Below are 10,195 nucleotides of genomic sequence, written 5' to 3'. Positions count from 1 at the left end.
TTTCGCTTAAAGTTGCATTTTTCAGGAACATAACTACAACTTTAAGTGAGGAGTTACTGTATTGCCCTAGTTCACAGCAGCTGCTGTCTCAGCCTCTGCCAGAAGGTGGCACGGTGAACAGCGACATTAAAATAAGTAGTAATATTGTATTTGTTACCCTTCTGTAAATGACATTTTTAGAACAAGTAGGAAAAATATATCTTGTTTAAGATATTGAAAGGGTTCTTTCAAGATTATTCAATTCAGAGGGCAGTGGAAAAGAGACTTTGGCTAACGTGGGTTATAGATTCCCTGTAGCAGTAGAGACAGCCTTAGCCTGTTACTCTCTCTGTATCACTGGCAGAAGCACTAGGAAAATACTCTGGTTCTTGTATTCTCTTTTACTGTCACAAATATTAATTCATCTGCTCCTCCCTTGCTCAGGGAAAAAAAGCTGCATCCTATCCTTCCTGCTAACATCTCTTCAGATACTTGTGAGCTTTGCTGCTCAGTTATTTTCCAAAGCAAGGTTTCTCTGTTGTCAGATGGCAGCATTGTTTCCCAAAGGAAATGACCAGCTCTCTCAGGGATTTGGCAGATCATAGAAACAGGACTTAGAGGGACATGCGAGAGGCTGGCAAATTTAGTAACTGAAGCAAAAAAAAAAAAAAAAGCCATTTGTAGGAAAATAAAAGTATTTGTAATGTACAGATTGTACATGAGGGAGGTTCTGAGGATGCTTCAAAAGAGGGGTCTGCAGTATTTTCTGTCCTGCCATTACCTCTGTGTTACCATACCACAAGAGACCACATCTCTGTTGCCAGGACAACAATGACGAACGGCATCCAGGACATCATAACACCGTCTCTGCAAGACCCAGCTGAGATTCTCTGGGAAGGGCTTATACAAGGAGATGAGCACCTCAGACTCCAGATGCTTTTAACGATCCTGTGCCCACTGCGATAGAATGAAACGGGTTGTGCAGAGTTTCCAAAGATGAGCCTGTGCAGAATCGGAGTTTGAGCAGAGGAGTGGGGAGAGGGCCTTAATTTGGAGAGGAGAGGCTATTGAACTGTGAGCACTGTACCTGTCAGGGAGGAATTTAATTCGTGAGAAGGAAGCATCTGTTACAGTTCTACTCTGTGAGTATTGATCCAGATTGCATTTTACAATGTCAGAGGAAAAAGGGGTTTATTGTCTGTTATTAATGGCAAGATTCTGGGTTTTCTTCTTTTTCGGGGGAAACAATTTCCTTTGTTCCCTAGATCTTTTAATTTGCTTCACATAAAATCCACAAGGCATTATTACCAGGTTTACATTCCTAGCTACTGAATCCTGCAGGATCCACACGCCAGTACCAGGGTTCATACTTCCTACATCTGAGATGTGCACACAAGCAGATCAGTGCTGGGATTTGCACTCGGAGCTGCAAGATCCAAACAGCAGTGCATTAGTGCCAGCATTTATACTGCCAGCCAATGAGTGCAGTAGAATCCAAAACCTGGAGTGCCTGGAGTCCTGCTTCCAGCCTCCGTTATATGAATGTATTTGTCTGAGTCTCTTGAGATCAAAGAACTTATGCAACAAATACACCAGCTGTTGACTGGAATAAAGCAGAAAGGATTGCCATTGGTGTGCAGTAGCATGATCATAGAATCATAGGAATGTAGGGCTAGAAGAGACCTCGAGAGGTCATCATATATCCAGCCCCCTATGCTGAGCCAAGAACAAGTAAATTTAGACTGTCCCTGACAGGATGATCATCATGGACAGGTTCATCCAACCTGTTCTTAAAAGCCTCCAGTGACAGGAATTCCCTTGGAAGTCTACTCCATTGCTTAACTGTCCTTATAGTTAAAATGATTTTCATAATATCTAATCTAAATCTCCCTTGCTGCAAATTAAGCCAATTACTTCTTGGCCTACCTTCAATGGGCATGGGAAACAATTGATCACTGTCCTCTTTATACCAGCGCTCAGGATATTTAAAGACTGTTATCAGGTCCCATCTTAGTCTTCTTTTCTCAGACTAAACCAGTAGTTCTCAAACTTTTGCACTGGTGACCCCTTTCACACAGCAAGACTGAGTGTGACCCCCCCTTATCAATTAAAAACACATTTTTTATATTTAACACTATTATAAATGTTGGAGGAAAAGGTGTGGTTTGATGGTGGAGGCTGACAGCTGGCGACCCCCCCCCATGTAGTAACCTCATGACCCCCTGAGGGGTCACCACCCCCAGTTTGAGAACCCCTGGACTAAACATTCCCATTGTCTTTAAACCTCTCCTCATAGGTCAAATGTTTTCTAAACATTTTATCATTTCTGGTGCTCTCCACTGGACTCTGTCCAATTTCTCCACATTTTTCCTAAAATGGGACTCCCAGAACTGGACACAGTGCTCCAGCTGAGGCCTCACCAGTGTGGAGTAGAGCAGGACAATTACCTCCCACGTCTTACATACAACACTACATACATACAGGCTCCCCAAAAGAGAGGAGCAGCCTGCCTGGGCTGGGGCCAAGGGCAGGAAGAAGGGGGCCTTGAGGGGCTGTTTGGGGACCCACAGTCTTCTCCAGCCTATTATACCCACCGCCCATGCCCCTTAGTGATATAGTTATACTGATATAGATCTGTAGGGTAGACCTGGCCTAAGTGAAGTACTTTCCCCTTTTATTGAATTTCATCTTGTTGATTTCAGACCAATTTTCCAATTTGTCAAGGTTAATTTGAATTCTAATCCTGTCCCCCAAAGTGCTTGTAACGCCTTCCAGTTTAGGGTCATCTGCAAATTTGATAAGCATATTCCTCACTCCACTATCCAAGTAATTAATGAAAATATTGAGTAGTAGCATACTCCAGAACTGACCCCTGTGATGTCCCAGTAGATACTCCCTCCCAGTTTGACAGAAAATCATTGGTAATTACGCCTCTACCTCGATATAATGCTGTCCTTGGGAGCCAAAAAATCTTACCGCGTTATAGGTGAAACCGCATTATATCCAACTTGCTTTGATCCGCCGGAGTGTGCAGCCCTGCCCCCCCAGAGCACTGCTTTACTGCATTATATCCGAAATTGTGTTACATCGGGTTGTGTTATATTGGGGTAGAGGTGTACTCTTAGAGTACAGTCTTTCAACCAATTTTGCACCCCTGATAGTAATTTCATCTAGACCATATTTCCGTAGTTTGCTTATGAGAATGTCATGAGGGACTGTGTGAAAAGCGTTCTAAAATCCAGAAATAGGAGGTCTACCACTTCCCCCCATCCTCTAGGCCAGTAACCCCACAAGTACGGTTACAAGTAACTCGAAAGTTGTGTCCTTTTCCAGCGGAAAGACTGTTATATGGAAGTAGATCTGTGCTTCTCCAGAACAGCACACTGATTGTCACATACACGTGTATATGGAGTCAGGGAAGACACATCCAGTGTGAATAAAATTTAGGGATCTGTAAAGATCACTGTTGTGTAGAACAACACCTTAAATTTTATTTTTTTCCTGTAAAATTAATAGAATCTAGCATTCTGCAAGAAGGACACACTGCTTCATTTAAAAAGGGAAAGAAACTAAAGAGAGCTAGTTCACTATGATGGTCTTGGAAACCCTATCATGCTGCAGTCTACTTGGATGAGAGCTGAAGGGTTTCCTGCTCACCCTCCAGCTGAATTTGGCATTTGTTCTGTTCCTTGGCCAGATGGCAGCAGTGGGCCATCTGTAGCTGTAATCTCATTAGGACTGTGGTTGTGCTGTGCTGCTGGAAAGGATTTAGGGTGACAGAAGATTCTCAAAGCATGCTTAGATATCACAGCTGAAGGACAGTAGAATAACACATTTGCACAAAAAAAAGTTGAAAATATCACAGCCTATACAGATCAGATTATTTGGAAACATATAGGTTCCAATCCACCAGGAAAGCCAGATACCAACAGATCTACACAATCCAGCCATAAAAGGGAAATGTATGCACATAGCTTCTGTTAATGCTAATGGGAGTCACATGTGTAAATTCCCCACACAATGAGGGACAGAATACACCCCCTCACTGTGAAAATTGCATAAAGATGTGTCTGTGTGAATGTTGGCATGTGGGTATTGGTCTACTACAGTAGAATAATAGAAATCAGAAATGAATTATTCGTTCATTTGCCCATCCCACGGGAACCAGAGCAAGATGATTCCTTACACTATATTCTGTTTTGTCTATTTGTCAAGCAATGGAGCTTCCACCACTTCCTTTGAGAGATTATGCCAGAGAAACAGACCTCACCCTGAGGAGATTTTTCTGTGTCAGCTGAAAGTTCTTTTTACTCATATGTATCCCCTTACTTCTAACTACAGTCCCTTGAAACATCCTTAACAGCTCCTCTCCCTTCTTGGGATTCTACAAATTTCAAATCTTTGTAGGTGGTTAGGTCTCGCTGTGATTGTCATAAACAGATAGCTAAGGGTTAATGTTTCTTTCACCTGTAAAGGGTTAACAAAGGGAACCAAACACCTGACCAGAGGACCAATCAGGAAACAGGATTTTTTCAAAGCTCAGGGAGGGAATGTTTGGGTCTCTGTCTTTTGTCTGGCTTTCAGCTATGAGAGGGGTCTTTCTATCTTCAAGCTTCTAATCTTCTGTTTCCCAGTTGTAAGTACAAAGGTAGCAAAACAATAGGTTTTTATATGTTTTGTTTTGTATTTACATGTGTGTAGTTGCTGGAATGTTTAAATTGTATTTCTTTTTGAATAAGGTTGTTTATTCATATTTTTTCTTTTAAGCAATAGCCCTGTGTATTGTCACCTTGATGCAGAGATCATGTTATGTATTTTTCTTTCTTTTTATATAAAGCTTTCTTTTTAAGACCTGTTTGAGTTTTCTCTGGGTAGGCTAAGGAACACAGGGGGGAAATTCTCTTTGGTTAAAGTTAGCAGAGGTGTGAATCTGTGCAGCCTCAGGGAAAGGAGGGGGGGAGGTAATTGCCCTCTCTGTTTTGCATCAAGGAGTTTAAGTACAGTCATCTTCCAGGATAACCCACGGAGGGGAAGCCGGGGAGGAAGTAAAGAGAAGACAAGGGGGGTGGGGTTATTCCCTTTGTGGTAAGACTCAGGGCTTCTGAGTCTTGGGGTCCCCCAGAGAAGGTTTTGGGAGACCAGAGAGGGAGCCAAGCCCTGGAAAAAACTTGGCTGGTGGCAGCAATATCAGATCTAAGCTGGTAATTAAGCTTAGAGGGTTCATGCTAGCTTCTCAGTATATGAATGCTAAGGTTCAAATCTGAGTAGGAAGCTACGACAGTGATAGTAGAGATTATTCATATCTGTGTAATGCTAACAGTGGTTCCAATCCTTCAGTGGACTCTGCCTGAGTAGACCTGCACCTGCACAGAACCCAGTACTGAAGTCAGTGAGGTGGCTCAGCATGAGCACAGGGAGTCACCTCTTTGCAGGATCAGTACTTGCAGTTTGAGCACTTAATAAATGTGTAGGAAAAAATGGTCTCTGGCCTAAAGTGCTAGGGTGACCAGATGTCCCAATTTTGGGTCTTTTTCTTATATAGGCTCCTATTACCTCCCACCCCCTGTCCTGATTTTTCATATTTGCTGTCTGGTCAACCTATAAAGAGCTTATAATCTAAAATGCTTTGCAGATGTCCTGGCTTGTAGGGGAGGAAGACATAACATGACTAAACACAATGCTTTAATGAAAAACACTTTGCTGATGAATCCACAAATCAATTAGAAACAGCAAACATACCCACAGTACTTGAACCTCCATACAAAACAACCTAGACAATATTTTCGTGTGACTGGCGCTAAATTCCCAGGATCAACTAATCCCCTCAATATAAATCAACCTTGTCTATTTCCTAGGTCTTTTTTGTAGCTCCCTTTCTAACTAGAGTGAGCCCTGGATGGAACACAGGTGGAGATTTTCCTCTAGTTGTGTCACTTGTCAAGCCCAATAAATGGGCAAAGCAGACTCCCTCCCCAGCCCTAGGGATCTTAATATCCTAACTATACTGTTGAAGTAGTGAGGGCCTCATTAGCTGCTCTCAACCAGGTCTAGAGCCCTTTCCTAAAGAGAAATCCACCATGGGTAAATAAGAGTTTGAAGAAAAGTTTCAGGCTTGTTTAAGAATCCAGACCATTGCTGGCTATTACCAGGAGCAGGGGTTTAAAACCTGTCATATGTCCAGTTAAAGAGAGAGATAAAAGCAGTTGCCAAAATAAAAAGGGGGTAGGGGAAGCACTTAGTCTTTGCAGGCTCTAATGCCAAACTTTGTACAATCTTATTAGATGACAGAGTCCAAAACTCTAGATGATTTACTGACCTTTCATTACTTCCTCCCTAGTGTTTTCCAAGACATAATGGTTTAGTTACATTAATCTTTGCCTCTAAGCCAGTCTTTCTAATTCTATTGGGGAGAAGAGGGCAATGCTTTCTAATATCTATGTATTCTATGTACTAACTTCCTTGTGCGGTGGTGTTGCTATTTTTGCTGTTACTGAAGTGGCTTCATCACCTGGACATGATTCATTCCCCTTGTATGTATATTTTGATTTGTTAAAAGCACCTATCCCATGGCTTTGGCTGCTCTTGCAATAATAAAAGTATACCAGAGTATCCAAATCAGACATAAAAAGCAATGAACTATCAAGTCAAACCATCTGGACTATTCTACCTCTCCCCCATTATTCTGGACAGGAAGGAATATTTTGCCTCCCCCCACCCCCTCCCAGCCATTGTTTTTGTTGTGAACTGTTCTAGTTCCAGTCTCTGTTGCTACTCATAACTTTCTGCAACAGTAGTGTGAAATTGGCATGTTTCTTATCAGTTTCTCAGTTGCCTGCAATCTTGAGTAGCAGTAGTGAAACTGATGAGTATCTTGTTGCTGACTGCAGCTGCTTGGGAAAGCTACAAGCTCTGTCTCCATGTAGACTCAAGAAGATTGCACTTCATTAGTTTATTTGGAAGTTTACTGTCCTAGTGAGAAGGGTTAGGAACATCCTTTTATTTATTTTTTTAATTAAAAGTTACATTTTAGAGGAACTGATGGCCTGGTTTTTTCCTTCCCAAATTTGCCAGACAAGTTTTCTTCTTTTCTTTAGTGAGTGGATATGCAGATTTTTTTCAAACCTTGACTCTAAATTAATTTCAAATAACTTGATAGTGGTGTTCTTTTAATAGAGCATTACTAGCAATTTATTTACTACTCTGCTTCAGCCCAATACTTTCAGATCAGTTTCAGATCTGTGGTTTCTTTAGTGTGTAAGGGGGATGGGGGTGGTGGTTTGAGGGGGAGAATGGAAGAAGGGATTAAATACTGTAGCATAATTTATAAAGATTATAGCTATTAAAATGATTGAGTAATGAATAGCATGCTTGATCAATGAGGATGCCAAATAGTTGGTGCCTTCAGCCTCACATTTTATGAGAGACTCAAGCATCATTGCATAGGAGTTCAGATTGTGCTTATCAAATCATTTAGCATATTAGAAAGACAAGATGGGTGAGCTAATATCTTTTGTTGGACCAACTTTTGTTGGTGAGAGAGACAAGCTTTCAAGCTACACAGAGCTCTTCTGTGATTTTGTTTGGTTTCACCCACATAAATATTGAGGCATTTAGTGCACTGGGTGAGGTATACCATATGTGATCAGGGGTGTTGGAACAATTTGTATAGTGTGGGTGCTGAGAGCCATTGAACCTATATGTAAACCCTGTATATAATGAAACACTTCAAGCCAGGGGGTGCTGCAGCATCCCCCACACCCTTAGTTCCAGCATCTGTGGTAGCAATAGGCATGTGTAGGAGCCATGGATCTTAAAACGTGTTTGGGGGTGGGTGTTGATCACTGTAGCAGTGGAGATATGTCTGCAGATTTTGCGTGTGTACTTCTGGCAGGGTCTGGTACTGGTTTGAGTTGGTGTGTCCTGGTCTGTGAGGAGCTTGCTTCTGATAATCAGCTTGGTGAGGTTGGCAGATTGTATGAAGGCCAAAAAAAGAGGTTCTGGGAAGATTTCTTTCAGAATGGGGTCCCCATTGAATATGGGTTGAAGTTGTTTGATGATCTCCCATATGGGTTCCATGGTGGGATGGCGTATGTGTATGTGTATGTGTATGTGTATGTGTATGTGTATGTGTATGTGTATGTGTATGTGTATGTGTGGTGGTGGTGGTGGGGGAGTCAGAGGGGTTTTATTTCTGTATTGATGCAGGCTCTCTCAAGGTATTTGGGTGGCCTGTTCCATGATATGATCTACTTCTCTGGTGAAGTGTCCTTGTTCAGTGAAGGCGATTTTGAGTGTGTTAAGGTGTATATCCTGGACTTCCTCCTTGGAGCATATTCTGTGGTATCTGAGTGCCTGGCTGTAGACATCATTTTTTTTGATGTGTTTAGGGTGGTTACTGGATCTATTAAGGAAAGTGTGGTGATCCATGGGTTTCTTGTACTGTAGATAGTTGTCCATATGATTCCACTGTTGAAGCAGATGTTGGTGTCCAGGAAGTTGATGCTGGTGTGGGAGTGTTCCAGAGAGTAGGGCCGGTGCAACCATTTAGGTGACCTAGGCAGTCACCTAGGGTGCTGGGATTTGGGGGGCACTGGGATTTGGGGGGCACCATTTTCTTCGGCCGCCCCAGTCGCCACTGGCATTTAGGCAGAGGGAGCTGGGGCAGGAGAGCATGGGGAGGGCCGCCTGCAGCAAGTGTGGGGGGTGGCATGCAGGGGAACTCCCTGCCCTGCCTCCTCCCTGAGCATACCATGGTAGCTTCACTTCTCCTGCCTCCCAGGCTTGTGGCGACTAAGCTGATTGGCGCTGCAAGCCTGGGAGGTGGGAGAAGTGAAGCAGCCATGCGTGCTTGGGGAGGAGGCGGGGCAGGGGTGAGCTGCTTCACTTGTGGCGCCTAAGCTGATTGGCTTAGGCGCCACAAGCCTGGGAGGTGGAAGAAGTGAAGCAGCAACAGCGTGCTCGGGGTGCTTGTGCATGGAGCAGGGATGAGCTGGAGCGGGGGGGTGCCTCAGGATGGAGGGTGGGGAGTGGGGAGCTGCCACAAGGGGGGCAAAGGGGGGAAGCTGCTGCAGGGCGAGGGGGCTCAGGGCAGGGGCGCAAGGTGGAAGTTTCGCCTAGGGCACAAAACATCCTTGCACTGGCCTTGCCAGAGAGAGTTTAATGGACACATAGTGGTTGCTGAAGTGATGAAAATCTATAAAGTGGTTTGTCATCTGTACAGAAGATGAAAATGTCATTGATATATCTCAGGTATATAATTTGGGTTTGTGGTGCATTTCCTGAACCTCCTTCTTCAAACAGCCCTACAACCTCTCCAAGCTGATCATCAGAAGCAAGCTCCGCACAGACCAAGAAACACCAACTCAAAGTGGCACCAGAACCTGCCAGAACAACAGATGCACAAACAGCAGACATATCTCCACTGCTACAATGATTAACACCTTTCAAGATACGTGGGCCCTATACATACCTATCACAAATGTGGTGTACCTCATCCAGTGCACCAAATGCCCCAATAACAACTATGTGGGTGAAACCAGACAAGCTCTATGCTCTGGAATGAAATCTCACAGGGAAGTGATGATAAACAAAATCATGATATCACCTGTGGGTGAACACTTTTCATAAAGAGGTGAGCGAGAGAGAGTGATCAATCAGTCCTCATTCTCAAAGGAAACCTGCACAACACTTTCAAAAGACAAGCCCGAGAGCTTAAATTCATAAGTCTGCTTGGCACCAAAAATCATGGTCTTAATATAGACACTGAATTTATGGTTTATTACAACAATCTGTAAACCACTAGCTCCCTTTTTGTCCCATGTAAACAGGCCACTTCACTTTGAATGGTCCCTTAGAATATATGTGAACTACTGATGCTAAACAGTCTGTTCCATCTTGTATTTAGCTGTGACACTCTTAGTACCTTTCCTAGACCTGAAGAAGAGCTCTGTGTAGCTCGAAAGCGTCTCTCACCAACATCTGTTGGTCCAATAAAAGATATGGCTGTCATAAGTAGATAGGTAAGGGTTAATTTTCTTTTACCTGTAAAGGGTGAACAAAGGGGGAACCAAACACCTGACCAGAGGACCAATCAGAGACCTGGATTTTTTTTTTAAAGTCTGGGAGGGAACTGGAAACTCGGGGTCTTTTTGTTTTCCTCGGCTGTGAGTAAACAAGCTTTTCTTCTAACTCCATCTTCTTTCAAATATTCTACTAT

At 43.2% G+C, this 10,195-nt stretch overlaps 1 protein-coding gene across 1 annotated transcript in view; it reads left to right on the top strand.

Moving 5' to 3' along the window:
- Positions 1-863: 863 nt before the first annotated feature.
- The window catches only part of MICAL3 (microtubule associated monooxygenase, calponin and LIM domain containing 3), a 278,656-nt gene continuing 269,324 nt past the window's right edge, over positions 864-10,195 (top strand). The window contains exon 1 of the mRNA XM_075069475.1: positions 864-1,121. The gene's annotated coding sequence lies outside the window, so the exon portion shown is untranslated. The remainder of the gene's footprint in view (positions 1,122-10,195) is intronic.

This window comes from Chelonoidis abingdonii, chromosome 1 (genome assembly GCF_003597395.2).
Source record: "Chelonoidis abingdonii isolate Lonesome George chromosome 1, CheloAbing_2.0, whole genome shotgun sequence".
Taxonomy (NCBI): domain Eukaryota; kingdom Metazoa; phylum Chordata; order Testudines; family Testudinidae; genus Chelonoidis; species Chelonoidis abingdonii.
Note: the sequence above shows the minus strand (reverse complement) of the source record. Positions and strands in the feature narration are given on the sequence as shown.